This window comes from Kogia breviceps, chromosome 7 (assembly GCF_026419965.1).
Source record: "Kogia breviceps isolate mKogBre1 chromosome 7, mKogBre1 haplotype 1, whole genome shotgun sequence".
In the NCBI taxonomy this organism is placed as follows: domain Eukaryota; kingdom Metazoa; phylum Chordata; class Mammalia; order Artiodactyla; family Physeteridae; genus Kogia; species Kogia breviceps.
This window is the reverse complement of record NC_081316.1, coordinates 66,032,581-66,055,801: the sequence shown is the minus strand read 5'-3', so window position 1 is coordinate 66,055,801 and position 23,221 is coordinate 66,032,581. Positions and strand designations below refer to the sequence as shown.

The 23,221-nt window shown below is 38.1% G+C and overlaps 1 protein-coding gene across 2 annotated transcripts in view; it reads left to right on the top strand.

Annotated features, from left to right (window-relative positions):
• Positions 1-23,221, top strand: part of POLD3 (DNA polymerase delta 3, accessory subunit) — a 179,855-nt gene that overhangs the window by 6,537 nt on the left and 150,097 nt on the right. For both annotated transcript variants that reach the window (XM_067038529.1, XM_067038530.1), the window contains exon 2: positions 65-155. The gene's annotated coding sequence lies outside the window, so the exon portion shown is untranslated. The remainder of the gene's footprint in view (positions 1-64; positions 156-23,221) is intronic.

Below are 23,221 nucleotides of genomic sequence, written 5' to 3'. Positions count from 1 at the left end.
TTACTTCTTCCTTTCCAATCTGAATGACTTTTATTTCTTTTTCTTGCCTATTTGCCCTGGCTAGAACCTCCAGTACATGGCTGAATAGAAGTGGCAAGAGCAGACATCCTTGTCTCATTCCTGACCTTAGGGGGAAAACATTCAGCCTTTCATCAGTAAGTATAATGTTAACTCTGGAGTTTTATTGTGTGGATATTCTTTATCATATTGTTGAAGTTCCCTTCTGTTTCTAGTTTGTTGAGTGTTATCATGAAAGAGTGTTGGATTTTTTTCAAACACTCTTCTGTATCTATTGAGATGTTCATGTAAGTTTTGGTTTTTTATTACATTGATATGAAGTAATACATTAATTGATTTTGGGAAGTTGGACTAAACATGCATCCTGCTTGGTCATGGTATATCATTGTTTTTGTATGTTGCTGCATTTGGTTTGCTAGTATTTGTTGAGGATTAATTTGACCATATTCATAATAGATATTGGTCTATAGTTTTCTTGTGATGTGTTTTTCTGGTTTTGGTATCAGAGTAATACTGGCATAGCAAAATGAGATGAGAAGTGTTCTGTCCTCTTCTAATTTTTGGAAGAGTTTGTGAAGAATTGGCATTAATTCTTCTTTAAACTTTTAGTAGAATTCAGTGTTGAAGCCATCTGGGTCTGGAGTTTGTGGGTAGTTTTCTAATTATTGACTCAATCTCTCCACTTGTTATAGGTCTATTCATTTATCTATTTCTTCTTGAGTCTGTTTCAGAATCTGTTTGTAGGAATTTGTCCATTTTACCAAGGTTATCTAATTTGTAGGCATAAAATTGTTTGTAGTACTCCTTTATAATACTGTTTTTTATTTTCTGTAAGGTCACTGATAATGTCCCTTCTTTCATTTCTGATTCTAGTACTTAGAGTCTGTTTCCCTCCCCTCCCCCTCCCCCACCCTGGTCCGTCTAACTAAAGGTTTGTCAATTTTGTTGCTGTTTTCAAAGAACTAACTTTTAGTTTCGTTGATTTTCTCTATTGCTTTTCTATTCATTATTTCATTAATTTCCACTCTAATCTTTATTATTTTTCTTTTTCTAATTTCCTAATTTTCTTTTCATCAGAATGCAGTCTTCTAAACTGGGTGGGCCTTGGGTTTTGTGTATGTGCATGTATTCCAATAAAACTTTATTTACAAAAACAGGTGGCAGACCAGATTTGGCCTCTGAGCCACCGTTTGCCCATTCCTGATCAAGAGTAATGGATCCCAACCCTGGATGCATAGCATTTTAAAGAACCGACTCCTGGGTCTTACTGCCTAAGATTCTAATTCAACTGATCTGGGTTGGAGCATGGTAATTAGTGGTTCTTTGCTTGCTTGTTTTTTGTTTTAAGCTCTCCCAGGTGTTTCAAATGTGTAGCCAAGGCCAAGAGCCATCTTTTCAGAGCAGGGATTTGACCTTTGGGTGTGTGTGTGTGTGTGTGTGTGTGTGTGTGTGTGTGTGTGTGTGTGTGTGTGTGTGTGTGTGTGTGTGTGTGTCAGGGATTTGACCTTTGGGGTGTGTGTGTGTGTGTGTGTGTGTGTGTGTGTGTGTGTGTGTGTGTGTTTGGCTTGAAACAACAGAAATTTATTATCTGAGTTTGAAAGCCAGAAGTCCAAATTGAAGTGTCAGTAAGGCGATGCTCTCTCTGAAGACTCCAGGGGAGAATCCTTCCTTGCCACTTTCACCTTCTGGTGGCTCTAAGTGTTCCTTAGCTTATGGCTGCATTACTCCAACCCCTGCACCTGTCTTCACATGGCCTTCTCCTCCTCCAGCTCAGGAACAGCCAAATGGAAGAGATACATAGGCCAAAGTATGGGGAGATGGGGTGGCGTGGAGCTTCCATTCCCTCCGAGGGTGTGCCACCATCACCATCCTAGTACCTGGATATGTTCACCAACACCTTTGGGGTTTTCATTTCAGTTACTGTATTTTTTATTTCTAGAATTCTTTTAGAGTCTTTTGCAACTTTATTTATCGTTTCTGTTCTCTATAGAGATCTTCAAACTTGTCTTTTCCTTATCTATAAACAGCATAGTTGTTCAATATCTGAAATCTTTGTGGATCTGTTTCTCTTGTCTATTGCTTTTGCTAGTTCTTGCTCATAGACTCTAGTTTCTTTGTGAGCCTTGTGTTTGTGTTGGACATTATATTTGACCAATTATTTGTGAGAATAAATTTAGACTTGCAAGGAAAGTACTTTTATCTAGAAAGGATTTGCATTTGCTTCTGCTAAGTTCCTTGGAGTTCAGTTACTTTAAGGCTTATAATTCTCTGGTGCTCTTATCACCCTACATAGGGTGTAATTCTGTGTAAGATATTTCTCTCCTAGTTTATCCTCACTCTGGGTGTAAAGTTCCAACATATTGTGAGAAGTTTCTTCTATGAGACTCTCAATCTTTTGCAGAACCTGGGCCTTACTTTCTGCCTTTCTTGCCCAAAAGGGTTTTTAATATAAGTACAAAATTTTAAGGATTGACAAATGCTTTCAGGGAAAAAACCACATTTCCAGTTAACTCTCTGGGGTGACCTTTTCCCTTCATTTGTGGCCTAGTAATTTCTTGTTGGATTGTCATGTTTCTTCCTTGATTTAAAAGAAGGTGAAAAACTATTAATTGAGCTTTGTTATTTAGTTATAGCAGGAAGATTAATTTAAAAAAACCATAGTCTGCCATTTTAAGAAATATTATATATTTTATATAATAATATAATATAATATATATAATAATATAATATATATAATAATCTAATAGAATATAATGATATTTTAAGAAATATTATATATATTTTAATATATATAATATTTTAAGAAATATTATATATATATTATATATATATATATATATATTTTTTTTTTTTTTTTTTTTTCGGTACGCAGGCCTCTCACTGTTGTGGCCTCTCACGTTGTGGAGCACAGGCTCCGGACACGCAGGCTCAGCGGCCAGGGCTCACTGGCCCAGCCGCTCCGCGTTATGTGGGATCTTCCCAGACCGGGGCACGAACCCGTGTCTCCTGCATCGGCAGGCGGACTCTCAACCACTGCGCCACCAGGGAAGCCCCAAGAAATATTATATTATTTTGATAATCATCTTTTGGCTGTAAAATATTACATCAAGTTGATCTACCATGTTATTCTTTAAATGAATCTCATTTTGTATGACTCTTAGCTTATCTCCATTTTTCTTTAATAAATAACAATAACAATGAACATTTTTGTGCATAAAGCTGTTTTTGCCTTCTGCATTATTCCATACATCTAACTTCTTGAGAGTACAGTTACTGGGCAATATACTATAAATGTTTAGGACATTTGATTTCCAAAGGGTTGATCTAATTTTTTATGAATTGAATTGCATGATCTTAATCTATTTAATTCTGTCATGGTGATATTAATATCTTTTAAAACCAAGTCAGGTAAATGAGTCCTGGCCACCTGTGTAAATAGTTCTCAGGCAAAAGATGACCTTTATGAGTTTTCTTTTAAAATATTAACTTTTTTAACAAAAATTATTTAAGTTCAACTTAATGCAGCAAATACTTACATGTCTGTAGTGTGCAGGCACCCTTCTAGGTGGTGCAGATTCAGTGGTAAACCAGATAGATCCTCGTCCATGCCCTTATGAAATCTAAGGTGGGGAGCACAGACAAATAACACATCATTGAAATGCACTGTGGTAAGTGCTTTGATGACTGTAGTTCAGAATACTGAGGGAGTGCAGAAGAGAGGCACTTAACCCAGACTGGAAGGGCCATGGAAAGTATCCTAGGGGAAGGAATAGCTATGCATAGTAAGTCTTGAAATCAGGTAGACTAAATTCTCCAACTTTGTCCTTATTTTTCAATGTTCATTGAATTTTCCTTTGCATTTCCATGTAAATTTTGGAATAAGCTTGTGAATTTCTACCAAGAAAAAAAAAGCCTGCTGAGATTGTGATTGGAATTGTGTTAAATCTCTGCATCAATTTGGGGATAACTGACATTTTAACAATATTGAGTTTTCCAATCCATGAAAATGGTGTATCTCTTTATTTTTAAGGGTTTCTTTAATTTCTGTCAGCAATGTTATATAGTTTTCAGTGTAGAGGTCTTATAAGTCTTAAATATATTCCTAAATATTTTATTTTTTAAGCAAGTGTAAATGGTTTCATTTTATAGCATAGCTTGGAACTGAAGAATAAATAGGAGTTAGGGAAAGGGGATATGACATTTTAGGCAAAATTAACAAAGAAGAATATTTGGATGTTGAAAGCTCAAAATGACAAATATCAAGCCTCTTTTATCATACTGACATGGAAGAAATATCTCTGAAGTAAGTAACAAGCACAACAAAGAAGACATATTCTTTTGAATTCCAGGGTCTGCAGCTATATACCTAATAATAATATCTAATAATGTCTGTTAGGTGGTAATTATCTAACAATAGAAAAATAATATCTAATAAGTTGAGGAGTTAGTTTAAACTCCTTTGGAGAAGGAATAATTTGGAGAACTTATACTTTCTGCTTTCAAGACTTACTATAAAGCTATAGCAACCAAAAGAGTGTGTGGTACCAGCATTCTGAGGGACAAATAGATCAATGGAACTGACTCAAGAGACCAGAAACAGACTCAGAGTCACTTGATTTTCAACAAAAGCACCAAAACAAGCAAATGAGAAAAAAAAGTTTCTTCAAAATATTATGTTGAAACAACTAAATATCCATCTGGAAAAAAAAAAGTCAACCTCGACCCCTATCTCACACCAAATTAATTTTAGATAGATTGTAGACCTAAACAAAAAGCTAAAGCTATAAAGCTTCTAGAAGAAAACAAAGTAGAATATCTTTGCAACTTGGGAATAGGAAAAGGTTTCTTAGGATAGAGAAAAGCATTAATCAGCAAAAGATAAAATTGATAAATTAGTTGTCATCAAAATGAAAACATCTGCTTATCAAAATACAGACTTAAGAGAATAATTAGGTAAGCTACAGACTGGGAGAAAATGTTCTCAAAATATGTGTCTGATAAAGAACTGATATCGAGCCTATATAGAGAACTCTTAAAATAGAATAATTAAAAGAGGGGGGAAAACCATGTCTTTTGATTACAGTGGACAAAAACAACCTTAATATAGTTTAAGTAGAAAACAGTTTTTGCACAACAGTGTGAAAGTACATAATGCCACTGAACTGTATACCTAAATATGGTTAAAATAGTAAATTTTATGTTATTTATGTTTTACCACAATGAAAAAAATGGAACTTATCGGCTTATGTACCTGAGAAAGGCAGGAGTGGAGCTAGTTTCAAGCACCCCTGCATCCTGACACGAAGACTCTGTCTCCATTTTTCAGCTTTACCCTCTGCCCCCTGACCCGTACCTCAGGCTCTCCTACTTAACGCTTCAGAAGAAGACAGTTACGGCTACACACAGCTTCTGGCAAATGTCATCCCAGCTAGCAACCCCAAAAGGAAAGAGAGGATTTATCTCTCTGCTTCAGTAGATATAAGTTTCAGGAAATAATTGGCCCAGATTGTGTTCTGTGCCCACCACCCCTATGGCCATGGGGTAATATGATTGATCACTCCAGAAGAATCACATAAAATGGATAATGAAGGAGGAACAGTTCGTCAAAGGAAGGGCAGGGTTCTGTTACTGGAAGAAGGGGAAAGGGGAACCTAAACAGAACAACAACAAAAAAGCCTTCAAATTGATTAATTTTCTCTTCCTTTTTTTAAACAAGTTCTTTACCATCTGTCAGTCACCTTTCTCAATTCTTTCTGAAATATCCTAATTTTCATTTATTTATTCAGCAATGTTATATCGTGCACCTCTATTGTGCCATGCACTCTTTCTAGGCATTGGAGAGAGAGTGTGGTGAACAAGTCAAAGTCCCTGTACTCCTGTGACATGAATGACTTCCTCTTTTATAAGCAAGTATTTGCCAGCTTCACATCGTGGCATATCCAAAGACCAACAGGAAAGATTTTTTTTTTTCCTCTTGAAAGAAGAATGTTAACATTTTGAAAGGTCAAAAATAACCTTCCACTTTTAGTGATGTTGTAGTATTCTTTACCTAGAGCCACTTAATGTGTCATTCTAAGCTTCAAAAATTATGAAGTATCTTATATTTATTTCAGTTCTAAACCTTTATTTCCCCAGTTTGTGTTCATTTCATTTTCTGCATACCCAGTAGCTCATTTTGAAATAATATGTTGTTTTCTATTTCATAGAAAGTGTGCTGTGGATGCTATAAAGTGCATGTAGATGATTATAAAATGTATGGTAACTTGTTTTCCTATAAATATATTTTTTTGGTGTTCTGTTTATTCAGTGAAAGAACTGGTAGCCAGTAGTCAATTTTCTATACCTAAATTTGTTTCATTTCCTGTTGAAATCCAAGATCTACCTTATATTGTGATATGCAGGCAGTGCGGTATATTGTAGACAAAGGGAAATTAAATTAGTTGTAGTCATCTCTCGACTCTGGAAGAGAAGCTATGATTTTATGATGATGTGATGTCCTCAGCCTGAAATATCCTAGAAATTTCTAGGATTAGAAGAAAATGACACATTCTGGACTCAGAGCAACAGAGGGGAAAAAACACACATTGTATGGTAAAGGGAAGACTAAAAGATATTATTTTTTGTGGAGTTCATTGTTTTAAAAAATTCTATATGAGTCACAAGTTGGAACAAGTTATATATCATATATGATATTTAATTTTTCTGCCCACTCTTTAGTTAGGAATATCAGTGAGGAGTGAAATGGCCAAAAAATGTATCAGTTATGATTGCATTCAGCTACCTGTAATGAAAACCACACTACAGTGGCTTAACCAAAGAGAGGTGTATTTTTATTTTCCAAATAACAAGAAGCACCTAGGAAGGAAATCCAAGTGCAGTAAGTCAAAGACATCATCAATGACCAGCCTCCTTTTATCTCCTTCTCTATCATCCATAACATGTGGCATGGTCAAAAGATGACTATTGACTTCCAGTTTCTGGTCTGGCATGTAAGGAGCTTGGAAATCACCACTGTATCCTAATGACAAGTAAAAATCTGAACAAGTTGAAAAAAAAATCAACAACTCTTCTTGGATCCATCAGAGAAGTGAAGTCACAGTGCAAACTGCTGCCCGAAGACACGGGCATATAAAAAGAATCACAAACTTACTGGAGCAGAAACCCACAAGCAGAAACCTTCTCAGGAGCCAGTGCAAGGGTTGGAAAACCTAAACCGTAATTGATGAATTGCTGGAGAGAGGCTTACTGTGGACAAGTTTGAGAGTCAAAAACTTCAGGGGGCCCAGTTATATGGGGGGGCGGGTTCCTATACTTTTGTCAGTTTCACCTCCTGGTGCTTGACCAGGTTCTCACAGTGAATATTGGAGAAAAACCCCTGTGCTTCTGGCAGGGCAAGGGGGAAAGTAGCCATTTTGAATATGCCAGAGCATCTATTCTTCTTAACAAGGTCTGCCCTCAGGAGAAACTATTTAACCAGAGTCTAATCTGCTAGGCTTGTATCAGAGCCTAACTGACCTGGGGAAAGGGAAATACCCAACTCCAGCCTACTCTAGCCATCCTGTCCCACCTAAGGGTTGGGGGAGGACTAAGAAATACTTGTCAAGTTCAAACTCCAGAGGCACAAGCACATTAAAAGACTGATACCTAATCTTAGGACTACAGGCACTTCCTCTCCCCCCACACCTTACCACCACAAATGACCTTAGTTTGGTGATAACTTTTTAGATACAACACCAAAGGCACAATCCATGAAGGAAAGAATTGGTAAGCTGGACTTCATTAAAATTAAAAATTTCTATTCTGTGAAAGACACTGTTAAGAGAATAAAAAGACAACACACCGACTGGGAGAAAATATTTGCAAAAGACATACTGATAAAGGACTGTTATCCAAAATATACAACACATTCTTAAAACTCAACAATAAGAAAATGAACAACTGTTTTAAAAAAAAATAGACCAAAGACCTTAAAAGACACCTCACCAAAGAAGATACACAAGCATATGAAAAGGTGCTCCACATAATATGTCATCATGAAAATGCAAATTAAAATACAATAAGATACCACTACATACATAGTAGAGTGGCCAAAATTCAGAACACTGACAATACCAAATTCTGACAAGGATGTGGAGCAACAGGAACTCTTATTCATTGCTGGTAGGAAAGTAAAATAGTACAGCTGCTTTGGAAGATAGTTTGGCAGTTTCTATTTTTTAATTAATTAATTAATTAATTAATTAATTTTTGGCTGTGTTGGGTCTTTGTTGCTGTGTGCGGGCTTTCTCTACGAGCAGGGGCTACTCTTCATTGCGGTGCGCAGGCTTCTCATTGCAGTGGCTTCTCCTGTGGAGCACAGGCTCTAGGCGTGCAGGCTTCAGTAGTTGTGGCACGTGGGCTCAGTAGTTGTGGCACGTGGGCTCTAGAGCTCAGGCTCAGTAGTTGTGGCGCATGGGCTTAGTTGCTGCGCGGCACATGGGATCTTCCCGGGGCCAGGGCTCAAACCCATGTCCCTTGCATTGACAGGCAGATTCGTAACCACTGCGCCACCAGGGAAGCCCCTAGTTTGGCAGTTTCTTATGAAACTAAACATATGCTTACTATCAAATCCATCAGTCGTGCTCCTTGGTATTTACCTAAAGGAGGTGAAAACTAATGCCCACACAAAAACCTGCACATGGATGTTTATAGCAGCTTTATTCATAATTGCCAAACCTTGGAAGCAACCAAGATATCCTTCATTGGTGAATGGATAAAGACACTGTGGTATATCCAGACCATGTAGTACAGTTGTCCCATGATATCCACAGGGGATTGGTTCCAGGACTTGCCACAGTTACTAAAATCCACAGATGCTTGAGCCCCATAGTTGGCCCTGTGTATCTGTGGTTCCACATCCCAGATTTAACCATGGATCATATAGTACTGTGTGTATTTTCTGGAAAAAAATCCATGTATAAATGTACCCTCACAATTCAAATCTGTGTTGTCCAAGGGTCAAGTCTATTATTCACTGCTAAAAAATGAGCTATCAAGCCATGAAAAGACATGGCAGAAACTTAGTGCATATTACTAAGTAAAAGAAGCCAGTCTGAAAAGAAGCCAGTCTGAAAAGCCAGTATGATTCCAACTGTATGACATTCTGGAAAAGGCAAAACTATGGAGACAGTAAAAAGACTTTGTTTGCTAGGAGTTAGTGGGGAGAGAAGAATGAGAGTACAAAGGGTTTATAGTGCAGTGAAACTATTGCATACAATACTGTAACCAAGGATACATGTCATTATACGTTTGTCCAAACTCATAGAACGTACAACACCAAGAATGAAAGGTAATGTAAACTATGGACTTTGGGTGATTAAGTTCATCAACTGTAACAAATTACTACTCTGGTGGGGGATGTTGATAGTAAGAGAGGCCGGCTATGCATGTGTGGAGGCAGGGGTATTTGGGGAATCTCTGTACCTTCCACTGAATTTTACTGTGAACCTAAAATTGTTCTTAAAAAAAAAAGACTATTTTTAAAAGATCACTAAACCACCTTATCATTGTATCTGAATTCTAGATAAGAAGAAGAGTGAAAGGTGAAGGGCTAAAGGTATTTGTCAGAGAAGTTTGCCCACCCCTCTTTTTTTAATACAGGAAAAGCAATTGCTTCCCTATGAGCTCCTTTCAGTAGACTTTCCCTTACATCTCATTGGCTAGAAGTATGTTATACAGCCACTCCTAGGAAATCAAATTTCTAATGGTAAGGAAAAAGAAAAATGAGATTCAGTAGGTATTTAGCAGTGCTGCCACAAGTGGCAAATAGAGGAAGGAAGGTATGGCTCAAGATCTGGGTACATCTTAACCTCTTTAGAAACTATAACATGTTTCCTGGAAAGTTAATGAGCATATCAGCATCATTTATACAACATCTAGATCAATGCCTAGCATGGTTCTGTGGCAAACACAGCAGCAAATTTCAGAGTCCAGTAATGGGAGCCCCAGTCAGTTACCTTCCCTACAGTTGGAAGTCTGGAGGTGCATTCTCTAGGCTGCCACAGCATTCAAAACACCACAATTTATGACATTCTTTGCTATCTTCGTTGCTGGCTTTTAATAGCCCATTATTTAAATGCATATTCTTTGGGGTTCTTTTTGGAGCCCTTTTCTAAATTTTCACATTTTTCCTGGATGATTTTTGTGTGTGTTCCTGTGGCTTCAATCATGAATTAATTTATCATGTTTCTCAAATCAATGACAGCAGCCTTTGTCTCTCTTCTGGCCTCCCAACCCCATCGAATTTTCCACTTGGATATCTCATAGACAAGTATTAAGTATTCTGATTCCATTATTTTAATACTATTTTAACACCACTATTTCAACCATGAGGACATTTTGAGAGTAAAGAATCTCATCAGAATTAGGTCAATATTCATCAGAATTAGGTCAATATTGATGAATTTTCATTAAGAAACTATTTTATGTAGTAAATTCTACCACACTGGTTTAATGCCATGATAAATTTTATATTTTATACTATTTCTTCCCAGTTTTCCTCTCTTATTTTTATTTTTCCTAAAATCATTTTTAAATAAATTCTTCTCCCTTTACATTTTACAACAAAGATTTGATTCATTGATCAGTTTTCATCCATATCAAATGTTTCCATAACCTCTGCCTTTTTGAATTTTCTTTTGTGGCCATTATTTCCACAAAATCTAATTTTTCTGGAGTAGATATTTTAAATGTATTTTTTGAGAGACAAATAAATTATAAGGAAAAATAGAGGGAAAACTGTAGATTAAAACAGACTTAAGAAACATGTGAATCACATTTAATCTGCACACCTTGTTTGATCTTGATTTGAACAAATTGACCATCCAAATTATGAAGCAGCTTGGGAAATTTGAATATTGACAGGTATTTAATGTTAATAATGAGTTATCATTCATTTTAGGTATGATAATGTTATTTTAGTTATATATTTACAAGTCCTTATATCTTGGAGATACTTGCTAATCTTAGAGGTATTTCCTGATGAAATAATATGAGGTCTCCAGATTTGCTTCAAAATATTCTAGAAGTGGAAAGAGTAGGTGGGAGTATAGATGAAACAGAATTGACCTTGAGTTGACAGTTGTTGAAGCTAAGTGATAGGTACATGGGACTTCATTATACTAGTTTCTATTCTTTTGAATTTTTCCACAATTAAAAATGGAAATAGATAAATCCTTTGAAGATTTGATTCTCTGAAAACAACAAATTTTACTGTATGTAATTTTAGCCATTGTCAGTTTTATTCTGGTGTTAATTATTTTTTTTAACATCTTTATTGGAGTATAACTGCTTTACAATGGTGTGTTAGTTTCTGCTTTATAACAAAGTGAATCAGCTATACATATACATATATCCCCATATCTACTCCCTCTTGTGTCTCCCTCCCAATTATTTCTAATACTAATGGTTATTACAAATTGGATAGAATTTGATAGTGTGTGTTCATTTCTTAGCTATCCATGAGAAACTTGTGAGAAATTTTGTTAGAATGTTTCAGCTGCAAGTAACAACAAACCTTAACTCAGCTGGTTATGACCTTAGGGGGATGTACTGTTTCCCATAACTAGAAGTTCTACATTGGGACCACAGCAGGGTTTATTCATTCAGTGGCTCAGAATTGTGCCATCCTCAGTGTGTTACCCCTGTCCTCATAGTTGTAAGGGACTGCTTCATTTCCAGTCGTCACATCTGAATCCAATAATGTCTGAGAGTAGAAAAGGACTGTGTATCTCTTTTTATTAGCCTGAGAAACCTTTTCCAGAGGTCCTTGGCAGCTTTCTACTCATATCTAATTGCCCAGATTAGATACATGCCTAATCAGTCCCTGGCAAGGAGAATGAGACCACATGAGTACTTTAGATCAGCCATCATTCCCTCCTGGAGTATGCAGGAGCTGAAGAGCCTTGGGCAGGAAGGTGGAATCTACTCAAAAGTGGAGGTCTGCCAGCATGAGAAAAGGAAGAAGTGGCTCCAACAATATCTGCTAAAGACAGGAAAAGTAACAACAAGGAGAGAGAGACAGAGACACCAAAAGAGAGAGCAAGAGACAGAGAGGCCACACTATCCTAAGCTCCTGAATGCACAGTAGCATCAAAATTTCCCGGGGAGAGCATCAAAACATACATCTTCCGCAGGGACCTCAAGAGAGAGAGACAAGTTAATGTAGAGATTAGCAGGAGCTCAATTCTTATTTTTAGTGTATGAACTTTTACATTAGAGGAAATAATAATTGACCTCATGAAATACTTTTTCAAATATTTGGCATAAGTTCTGTCCCAAGAGCAGTCCTTTCTCCCTATGATATGTAGTCATGAAATACTTGGAGAAATTGTTTCTATGTTTGATCTTAATCAAAGCAAAGTAAGCAAGGAAGGATGGAGTGCTGTGGACTACCTGCTTTTACTTAAAGCATTCTTTATCATCAAGAGATGGAATATTATTTGTCTGGAGTGGAATTTCATTAATTTCATTGGTGAGTCCCATTTGAAGTTTTTTTTCATGAGGTCCTTAAAAACCTGAAGCAATTAAATCAAGTTGCTTTAAAGGTTGGCAACATGCCTCTTTAAAATACGTTGAACCAGTCCCCCCCACCTCCTTTCTTTAACTAATCAAGTTAAACAGTTAAAACTAACCACACAGACTAGTTTATTTATTACATGCATTCTAGAAGAAAAGAAATGAAGTGGTCTTAGCAAGTCACCTGGGAGTAGCTCAAATTTTGTATCTAGCCTTGCTACATGATTCTTTCTTTGCACTTCTCTTTTGGTTACCATGACAACTAGAGAGCTCAGGGGGAAGAAAGATTGTTTTGACTGTTGGACTGAGTGGGAGGAAGAGTTGGGATAGGTGTAGAAACATGGATTTAGATCAGGGAACAATAAGAGCTGGGGGCTATGTGGATGTGACTCTGCTGAGCATTTTATCTTATTTTATAGGGAAGACAGGCATGATGCTGAGTAATATAACAATGCAGAGTACTTGAGTAAGATATGGAAAACCTAGAGGCCAATGGGGCAGAAAAGTTTTGTGTAGCTACAGTGTCCCCTGCTGTCTCCTGCCACAGATTTTGTGCCTTCATCCACCTGAGAGTATGAGTGCCTGATCCACCCAGTCCATCAGCCAGGCACCTAACACAAAGAAAATATATCCATTTAATAGCTAAGTAAAAATCCTTTCCCCCAACTCCACTCCCGATTATCAAGATATCTTGAGTAGAAGAATACAACCAGCTTTATGCTATCTTGCTGAGGTGCCCTCAGGGGAAGGGACTTGGTGCCAGAGCAGCAACAGCAGGCCTTGACAGGTCCTCTCCAAAGTGTGGAAACTAGCAAGTCCCCAACTCATGGAACAGCCAAGGTGTGTTGGGGAACATTGTCCCCTTCGGCGACCCTGGGAATAGGTACTGGCAATGGACAAGATGAGACTAACTTAGAAGAGGGCTATTGTTCCCAAGTTGGACCTGGCCAAGTTGGACCGGGCCTAATTTGGTACACATTGGTAAAGTTTGGTACACATTGGTAAAGACTGGTCCTCACACAGGATGCCATTCTTAGCAATGCATTCTGTCCATTTCGGCCATGGGCACAGCCACCTCTTGGGCTTCAGCGGCAATGGGAACAGTTTCAGAATTGATTCTGGTTTCTACCCATCACAGATTCAGAATCCCTCCCTTGTGTTTTATTTTAAAACTCTCTCTCTCTATGTGTGTGTGTGTGTGGGGGGGGGGGGGGGGGGCGGGGGGGGGGGGGGGTACGCGGGCCTCTCACTGTTGTGGCCTCTCCCGTTGCGGAGCACAGGCTCCGGATGCACAGGGTCAGTGGCCATGGCTCACGGGCCCAGCTCCGCGGCATGTGGGATCTTCCTGGACTGGGGCACGAACCCGTGTCCCCTGCATCAGCAGGCAGATTCTCAACCACTGCACCACCAGGGAAGCCCTATATTTTAAAAATATTTTTTTACTTACTACTTTTTATTTGTTACAATATTGATTCCAAGTAGGGGGTAGAGCAAGTACTAGTTCCCCAAAATAAGAATTGAAATATTTTACTGCTTAAAACCGATGATGAGTTATTTGACCCCCAGGAACTCTTCCATAATGAATCACTGACTTGAATTATATCATGTCTTTATTCTAAAGTCTGCCTTTTGTGTTACTTGCTCTATTTCCCTGACCTCCTGTTGGTGAAGAGGGAGTTTGGTGGTGTGTAACCTTTGAAAAGTGCATTCATTAAGGCTCCCAGTACCATGTCATTTGAGCATTACAATCCTGGCTTTTTATTATGTTTTTTTCCTACTTGTTCTCAGTTTTTACTCCTGAATGTTCTGCAGTCTCTCTTTACTGCATGTTGAATTACAAGTATACACAAAAAAATGGCTTTTATGACATGCTAAGGCAAGGATGTTGTGTTTTATGACATGCTAAAGACTGAATAGGCTCTACTTCAAAAAACTTTTAGTTAATTAAAGTTAGGGTGGTGAAGAGCCTAAAAAGTAACTCTTTGACCCGATACTAGTTTAATTTAGCTATTAATTAAATATTTTTTCATTGTGTTTATAGCCTTACCTATTAATACTTTTGTTTGCAAATAGACAAGCAAAAATGCATGTGCTGAAAAGATGTTAGCATCACTAATTATTAGAGAAATGCATATTGAAACTTCAGTGAGGTATCACCTCACACTGGTCAGAATGGTCATCATCAAGATGGAGAGGGTGTGGAGAAAAGGGAACCCTCCTACACTGTTGATGGGAATGTAAATTGGTAAAGCCACTATGGAGAACAGTATGGATGTTCCTTAAAAAACTGAAAATAGAGTTACCGTATTGTCCAGCAATCCCACTCCTGGGCATATATCTGGAAAAGATGAAAACTCTGATTTGAAAAGATACATGCACCTCAATGTTCATAGCAGACTATTTACAGTAGCCAAGACATGGAAGCAACCTAAATGTCCATTGACAGATGAATGGATAAAGAAGATGTGGTATATATATATGAAATGAAATATTACTCAGCCATAAAAAAGAATGAAATAATGCAATTTGCAGCAACATGGATGGACCTAGAGATTATCACACTAAGTGAACTAAGTCAGATTGAAAAAGACAAATATCATATGATAACACTTATATGTGGAATCTAAAAAAATGATACAAAGTATACTTCAACTAAAAAAAGTAAAAAAATAAGAAATAAAAAATTATACAAATGAACTTATTTACAAAACAGAAATAGACTCACAGACATAGAAAACAAATTTATGATTACCAAAGGGGAAGGGGCAGAGGGATAAATTAGGAGTTTGGGATTAACAGATACAAACTACTGTATATAAAATAGATAAACACAAGGACCTACTGTATAACACAGGGAACTATATTCAATATCTTATAATAACATATAATGGAAAAGAATCTGAAAAAGAATAGGTAGATAGATATACGTATAACTGAATCACTTTGCCGTACACCTGAAACTAACACAACATTGTAAATCAACTGTACTTCAATTTAAAAAAAAATAAGAAAAAAGAAATATAGTGAAAAAAAGAAAAAAAATACATGTGCATGTTAGACTGCCTTTACTGTATTTAATTACTTCTTTTATCTACACTATGACCTACTAAAAATGATGTCATATTTGCTGACACAGTACTGGTGTTTCACATTTATTACACAGTTAATATGAGGTGTATTTTGCATCTAGGAGCAGCAACCTGGTCATCTGTTCTCCTGCCCCCTCTCTGCAAGCCAACTGCTTTCTCTCCTAACAGCTCTACTGCTTACCTATTCCACATGCTGCCTCTGGCAAAAATTCATTTATTCATTTACCCAACATCTGATATGTCCATGGCACAATTGTACACATTGCAGGAAATGTAAAAAATAACAGTATATTATATACCATTTTATAATTTTTAAAAATATTTTTTTACAATGTGGGGTGGGTGGAAAGTAGTCAGGAAGGCAGTAGGATTCATTAGAGATGAACCCTGAAGTAGATACGTGGGATATTGCCAGACAATTGAGAGAGAAGAGAGTCATATATAGAGATGTAAAAATAGGTAAAGTTTACCCCTGTCTCTCCCATCTTGCTCCTCTCTTCCCCCAAAACTTGCTCCCAGCATGCCTGTTCATTCCTTCCCAAAATGAATGTGAGCTTCATGAGGGCAGGGGTTTTTATCTATTTTATTCCCTGCTGCATATTCAGTACAAGAAATGTCTGGCGCATGTAGATGCTAAGTATTGTGAGTTGTTGAATGAATAAACATATGAATGAAATGATAATTACCTGTAAGGTTTAGGGTTTCTGGCCTTCAAGATGTCAGTTCACTTTTCTCTCCTTAAACCTTGGCCAATACAATTTATTATCAAACTTTTAAAAGTATTTTATTTTAATTTATATCTTTAAAATTATGAATGAGATTGCACATCATATTATATATATATTGCAGACATTTTTTAGCTTATTGTTATTAACTTCTGTTTGTGTTTTCCCGTTTTTATATTGGTTGTCTCTTATTGCAAGAGCTCTTTTTTTTTTTTTTTTTGTGGTACGTGGGCCTCTCACTGTTGTGGCCTCTCCCGTTGCGGAGCACAGGCTCCGGACGCGCAGGCTCAGCGGCCATGGCTCACGGGCCCAGTCGCTCCGCGGCATGTGGGATCTTCCCGGACCGGGGCACGAACCCGTGTCCTCTGCATGGCAGGCTGACTCTCAACCACTGCGCCACCAGGGAAGCCCAAGAGCTCTTTTTATATATCAAGAAAATCAATTTTCTGTTTGTCATATGTCTTGCAAACATTTTTTCCAGCTTGTCATTTATCTTTTGACTTTGTTTATTGTATTATTTACTGTGTGTTACTTTAAATTTTTATGTAGTCATCTATGTAAATATTTTACTTCATGTTTTTGGAGTTTCTCCTTGATTATTTAAGAAAAATTATCTCATATTGGGACTTCCCTGGTGGTGCAGTGGTTAAGAATCCACCTGCCAATGCAAGGGACACAGGTTCGAGCCCTGGTCCAGGAACATCCCACATGCCACGGAGCAACTAAGCCTATGAGCCACAACTACTGAGCCTGTGCTCTAGAGCCCGCAAGCCAAAACTACTGAGCCCGTGTGCCACAACTACTGAAGCCCACGTGCCTAAAGCTGGTGCTCTGCAACAAGAGAAGCTACTGCAATGAGAAGCCCGCACACCACAATGAAGACCCAACGCAGCCAAAAAGAAATAAATTTATTAATTTAAAAAGAAAAATTATCTCATACTTTCTCCTCACAATTCAATTATTTTGCTTTTTTTTCTACTTATATATATCTTTGATCTATTTAGGACAATTTTTATTGAATAATCCATCTTTTTTGTCACTGATTTGAAATATCTGTAGAAAACATATATTTCTATATTTTGGATCCATAACTGATCTCTCTTTTCCATTCCATTGATCTTTTTTTCCATTCATGTGTCTGTACCAACATACTTGGAATAGTGTATCTTTATAATATGCCATTTGTGTGTGTGTGTGTGTGTAGTTCTGCGCAATTTTATTCCATATGTATATTTGTGTAACCATCACCACATTCAAGATACAGAGCTGTTCATGACTACAAAGAAACTCCCTAGTGCTACCCATTAATCTTCCTATCCCCACCTTGTCATGCTTCTGGCAACCACTTTGTTCTCCATGTCTATAATTTTGTCATTTCGAGAATGTTATTAAATGGAGTCATTCAGTAAATAGCCTTTTGAAATTAACTTTCATCACTAAGCACAACGCCCTTGATATCCATCCAGGTTATTGTGTTTACCACTAGTTTTTCCCCTTTTTTTTGCTGAGTAGTATTCCAGTGTGTGGACGTATCAGATTTTATTTAACCATTCACCACTTTTTTTTTTTTTTTTTTGGCTGCGTTTGGTCATTGTTGCTGTGCGCAGGCTTTCTCTAGTTGCGGTGAGTGGGGGCTACTCTTTGTGTGGCAAGTGGGCTTCTCATTGTGGTGGCTTCTTCTCTTGTTGAGGAGCATGGGCTCTAGGCGCGTGGGCTTCAGTAGTTGTGGCACACAGGCTCAGTAGTTGTGGCTCGCAGGCTCTAGAGCACAGGCTCAGTAGTTGTAGCTCATGGGCTTAGTTGCTCCATGGCATGTGGGATCCTCCCGGACCAGGGCTCGAACCCGTGTCCCCTGCATTGGCAGGTAGACTCCCAACCACTGCACCACCAGGGAAGTCCCCACCACTCACGACTTTACTTGGTGTTATTTGGGTTTTCAGGTTTTCTTTATTACAAATAAAGCTGTTATGAACATTATTCTTGGTGAAGAGAGTGTTGGATTAAGCATGATCCCCGGTATGTCATCACTGGTCCAATGCAGAGCCCTGTTATTCATTTATTTATTTTCATTTATTTATCTGTGCTAATAAAATAAACATCTGTGAATCTACTACCTAAGCTAACAACAAATAACTTACATCTTCCTGTGTTCTCCATTCCTATCCCATCCCCTTTCTTCCCCCTTAGACACCTACCCTCTTGAATTTTGTTTCTATCACTACTTTAGGGGAAGGAGTGTTTTATCACATATTGTTTGTTTTACTTAGTTTTTATTCTTATAAAAAGATTTTAATAATCTATGTTATCTTCTAGGATTTTCTGTGTTGCTAACATTTTGTTATCACATTATTTTCATTCCTGATTAATACTACACTGTGAGAACATAACAAGAAAATTTAGGTCGTTTTCAGTTTTGCTGCTACGAGCAAAGGTCCTACTTCTAACCATTAAGCTATAATTTAGTAATAGTAATACATTGTTTTAACAGTAATAAAAATAATGCTCTAATCTAGTAGTACTACTACTGAGTAATGTGATTGCCATCATAACACTGTTACATTGATCTGAGTTGCTTTATGATAGCCCTAGCCTTGTATTTAATGTCATAAATTAAACAGGTCAGTGGAAAACCAAGTAGGATCTAAATACTCTGCCCACTCATGGTGATACTTATGTTTTATAATAAACCTCTCCCCAATATACTCTTTATAGAGTATTTCTTGGGAGTAAGGGATTACTTATATGTTGACATTCAGATGACATGAAAAAGAAATGCTCTCATTCTGCAGAGGCTGCTGTCCTTAGTGTACTGGATGTCTTCCATATGCCCCTCTAAATCTATCCTTCACCCTTCTACAGCCCACTCTGCCTCAGGGGATTGACCTGTATGGAGTTCATCCACAGGCTTCCCTCTTGTCTGCTTCCAGTCTGTTAAGCCAATGGAGAACACCAGCAGATAACTAGAGGAAGGAGGAGATTTAGGTTGGGACGCAATCTGACTTATCCTTTGGCACAACAGCTGTCAGATGACCCTCTTCACACAGGTTTTTGGTCTCTGATTCCAGTAACTGCTACCTCCCCTCATCCCTTCAGGCTTTGGAGAGGTAACAGATCCCCATCAGGCTGTTTCTAGCCCTGGGGAATTACATTATCCTTTGTGGTATTTCTACTCATATCTTTGTACGTAATCTCTTTGTACTCTTCAGATGACTCAGTCTGAAAGGCCTCTTTTTCCTGTCAGCACTCTCTCTGATACCCTGAAGTGGCAGGTGATCATTTACTTGCCACATAGTGGAACAGGCATGTCTTCGGTAGAAAAGAATGAGACAATTAAAGTACAAGATGCAGAGGAAAAGTCCTGATGCTGCAGAGATCTGAATTCCAGTCGCTGAAGTCCTTGTTTCTACAGCTCTTCCTTCCATTCCTTCAGTTACCTTAGTAGACTCCATGGCAAACAGGCAAGTAAACAGGAAGCCCTTTAATGTCTATGCTAATTTGAGTTGAGTTTTCTATTACTTGCCATGAAGTATACCAAGATAGCTCATGGCTTATGAAACTGCAAAGTCTAGAGGTGTATTGGGCTTCAGAAATAGTTGATCTAGTACTTCAGTAATGTTACCAAAGACCCTGTTTGCCATCCACTTTGTCATCTGTGTTCTAAGACTAGTTTTCTACATAGTTGTAAAAAGGAAGTTGTATCCATTCCCCTCACATCTGGTGGGAGACATTTCTTTCCATATACTTTCTCATTAAATTCGGGAAATTCTTTCCCTGAAACTCTTAGCAAACCTCTCCTTGCTTCTCATTGGTCCATATATTGTCACATGCCTGTCCTTGAACCAATAACTGTGGCCAGGAGGTGGGATTATGCTGATTAGTTTAAGCTAGAGCCTAAGCTCTTCTTGAAACGGGTGGGTCAGCTTTCCCCAACGCACATGGGCTTCACAGTAGGGATGGAAGGGGAGAGAAGAGAATGAACAACAAATAGGGGAGATTCCAAGAGAAAAGAGAACAGATATTGAGGAGATAACCACAATATCTTTTATACCTTGCCAGCTATCTAAGCCAGATGTTTGTTTCCTGCTTAAACTATTGTATGTTAAGTTTCTTTCTTGTCTTGAAAAAGCCCTAATTAATTCCACAAGGAATACCTTGGTATTAGTCTTAGCTCTGCCATTTCCTAGTTGTGTGACTTGAGGCATGTTGTATAAGCCATCGAAGCCTTAGTTTCTGCTTCTAAAAAATTAAGATAAATAACATCTGCCTGACAAGGTTGCTGAGGGCTCAAGTGAGATGAGAGATGAAAGCACTCTGTAACCTATAAAGGGCTAAACAAATGTGAGGGCTTTTTATTAGCAGTAGCTTTGTTCTTCCATACCATGGAGATAATGTTGCTCTCTTTAGTGAGCAAATTAAAAGTTCCCGCCTGACTCAGCAATGCTAAATTGTTAACAGCCTCACTAAGGTTTTATCTTCTTCCCTTTTCATTAGAGACTTTTCTCTGAGCTACTAAGAGCCAGAGTTGGATTAAATTAGAAGGTTTTCTCCACTGTTCTGGAAAAGAACCAAGATGTACAAGTCATTGTAGTCAATCCAAAAACATTTATTAATCACCTTCTGGTATCTCCTACTGTGCTAGATATAAATATAACCATAACAAATTGTTAACGTGAGTTATCACAGAGAGAGCAGTCCCCTACGTAACTGGAGAAGCAACAAACGTTTACTGTGCTATATTCTAGGCATCATGCAAACTCCTGTCAGTGTAAGGACTTTTAGGATTTGACCGTAATAAGGAGGAAAGCATTGACAGCAATGACCATAAGGTTAGAATTTGGCCAGGTGGGTTTTGTAAGTAGACTGTAGAGAGCTTGGGACACTTATGAATCTCTTCAGTCTCCTGGAGTTGATAACTCTACTTTGAGAAAACAGTTACTGGGTTCTATTGAATAAAAATATCTCTCAGTAATCAGAATAATCATGAGATATGGAGAAAGATGCTTTCTCCCTGCAACTGCACAAAGCTGTTAGAGGTAACTACACTGAGTAATCTCAGAGTCTAATACAGTAGTGGTTCTCAGCAGGAGAACATTTCCCAAATACATCTCTCTCTGTTGCCTTCCCATCCTAGAGTATATCAATGAGCAAGAAGAGAAGGGAAGGATCAAGCCTGTGTATTGTGATAAAAAGTGACCACCCCCCTCCAATCTTTGAGACCCATTGGCCTAAGATAATGAGCTTTGAGTACTCAAGGGCCCCCGCTGTCTTCATCCAATATTTTCTCCCATTGTACCATAGGTTTAAGGGATAAATAAGTACTTCTTGGTCCATAATCCCAGAGCCAGCACATAAGCTTGGAGCCTGTGCTTCTAAATCCAGTTTTCTTTCCCACTGTTACAAGCTGCTTCATGCTCACTGTCGACACAATCCTCAACAGGGAGGTTTTGGGAGATATGTATTGCCCTTCTAGTATGTTTAGTGCACTTTGATAGAACTACAAAGTAAATATATATATGCACATATTTTTATATGTGTATGTATATAAAGGTTTTTACTTTTATTAGTGGTTTTTTCTTTTTTTTTTTTTCCGGTACGTGGGCCTCTCACTGTTGTGGCCTCTCCCGTTGCAGAGCACAGGCTCTGGACGCGCAGGCTCAGTGGCCATGGCTCACGGGCCTAGGCACTCCGCGGCATGTGGGATCTTCCTGGACTGGGGCACGAACCCGTGTCCCCTGCATCGACAGGCAGACTCTCAACCACTGTAACACCAGGGAAGCCCTATTAGTGTTTTTAACCTAGTTAGGAACATAGGACACATCCTTTAAAAGATTTTAAAATAAAGGGGTGTGTGCTTAGTGCCAAATGAGTGATTTAAAAAAATTTTTTTTTAAATTTTATTTTCGGCTGCATTGGGTCTCAGGTGTGGCATGCGTGATCTTCCTTCAGGCTTGCAGGATCTTTCGTTGTGGTACAGGCTCTTCGTTGGGGCACCCAGGCTTCTCTCCAGTTGTGGCATGTGGGTTTTCTCTCTCTGGTTGTGGCACGGGGGCTCCAGGGCATGTGGGCTCTGTAGTTTGTGGAACGTGGGCTCTCTTGTTGAGGTGCGTGAGCTCAGTAGTTGTGGCGCGCAGGTTTAGTTGCCGCGTGGCACGTGGGATCTTAGTTCCCTGACCAGGGATCCAACTCGCGTCCCCTGCAATGGGTAGCGGATTCTTTACCACTGGACCTCCAAGGAAGTCCTGCCAAATGAGTGATTTAGACCAGTGAAACATCACAAATAATTTATTGCTGATCACGAAGCAAATTTTGCAGATGATTTACCTTTATAAAATAAATTAGGAAAATAAAGACATTTTAATTCATATTTCAGTATACTTTCTTAAATTGGGAACAAAGGGGTTGAATTATATCCAACTAGCCAGAAGTTACAAATTGTTCATAACAATAAATCATTTCACATGTAACTTAATCTATTAAGTTTTTCTGTAGGGATGGGGAAAAGGCTGAGAACAGTTAATTTATACATAGAACTTTGGAATTCCCTAATATAGACAATTATTGAAGGCTAGTGATTTTGGAAATTTTTGTAAAGAAGATGAGACTAGAACTGTATTTTGATTGAAGTATAGGATTTAAGCAGATTGCAGAGAGATAATGGGGAGGGGGAGGAAGGATTCACTCCAGACCCTAGAAGTGTCGAGTAACTGTAAGACTTACAGCAAGTGAAAATAACATTGGAAAAATAGTTGTTATACGGTAGGGAGTTTGTTAGGTACTTATATATTATCTTATTTAATATTTACAAGAACCCAAGACAATTGGGATTACTTTCAC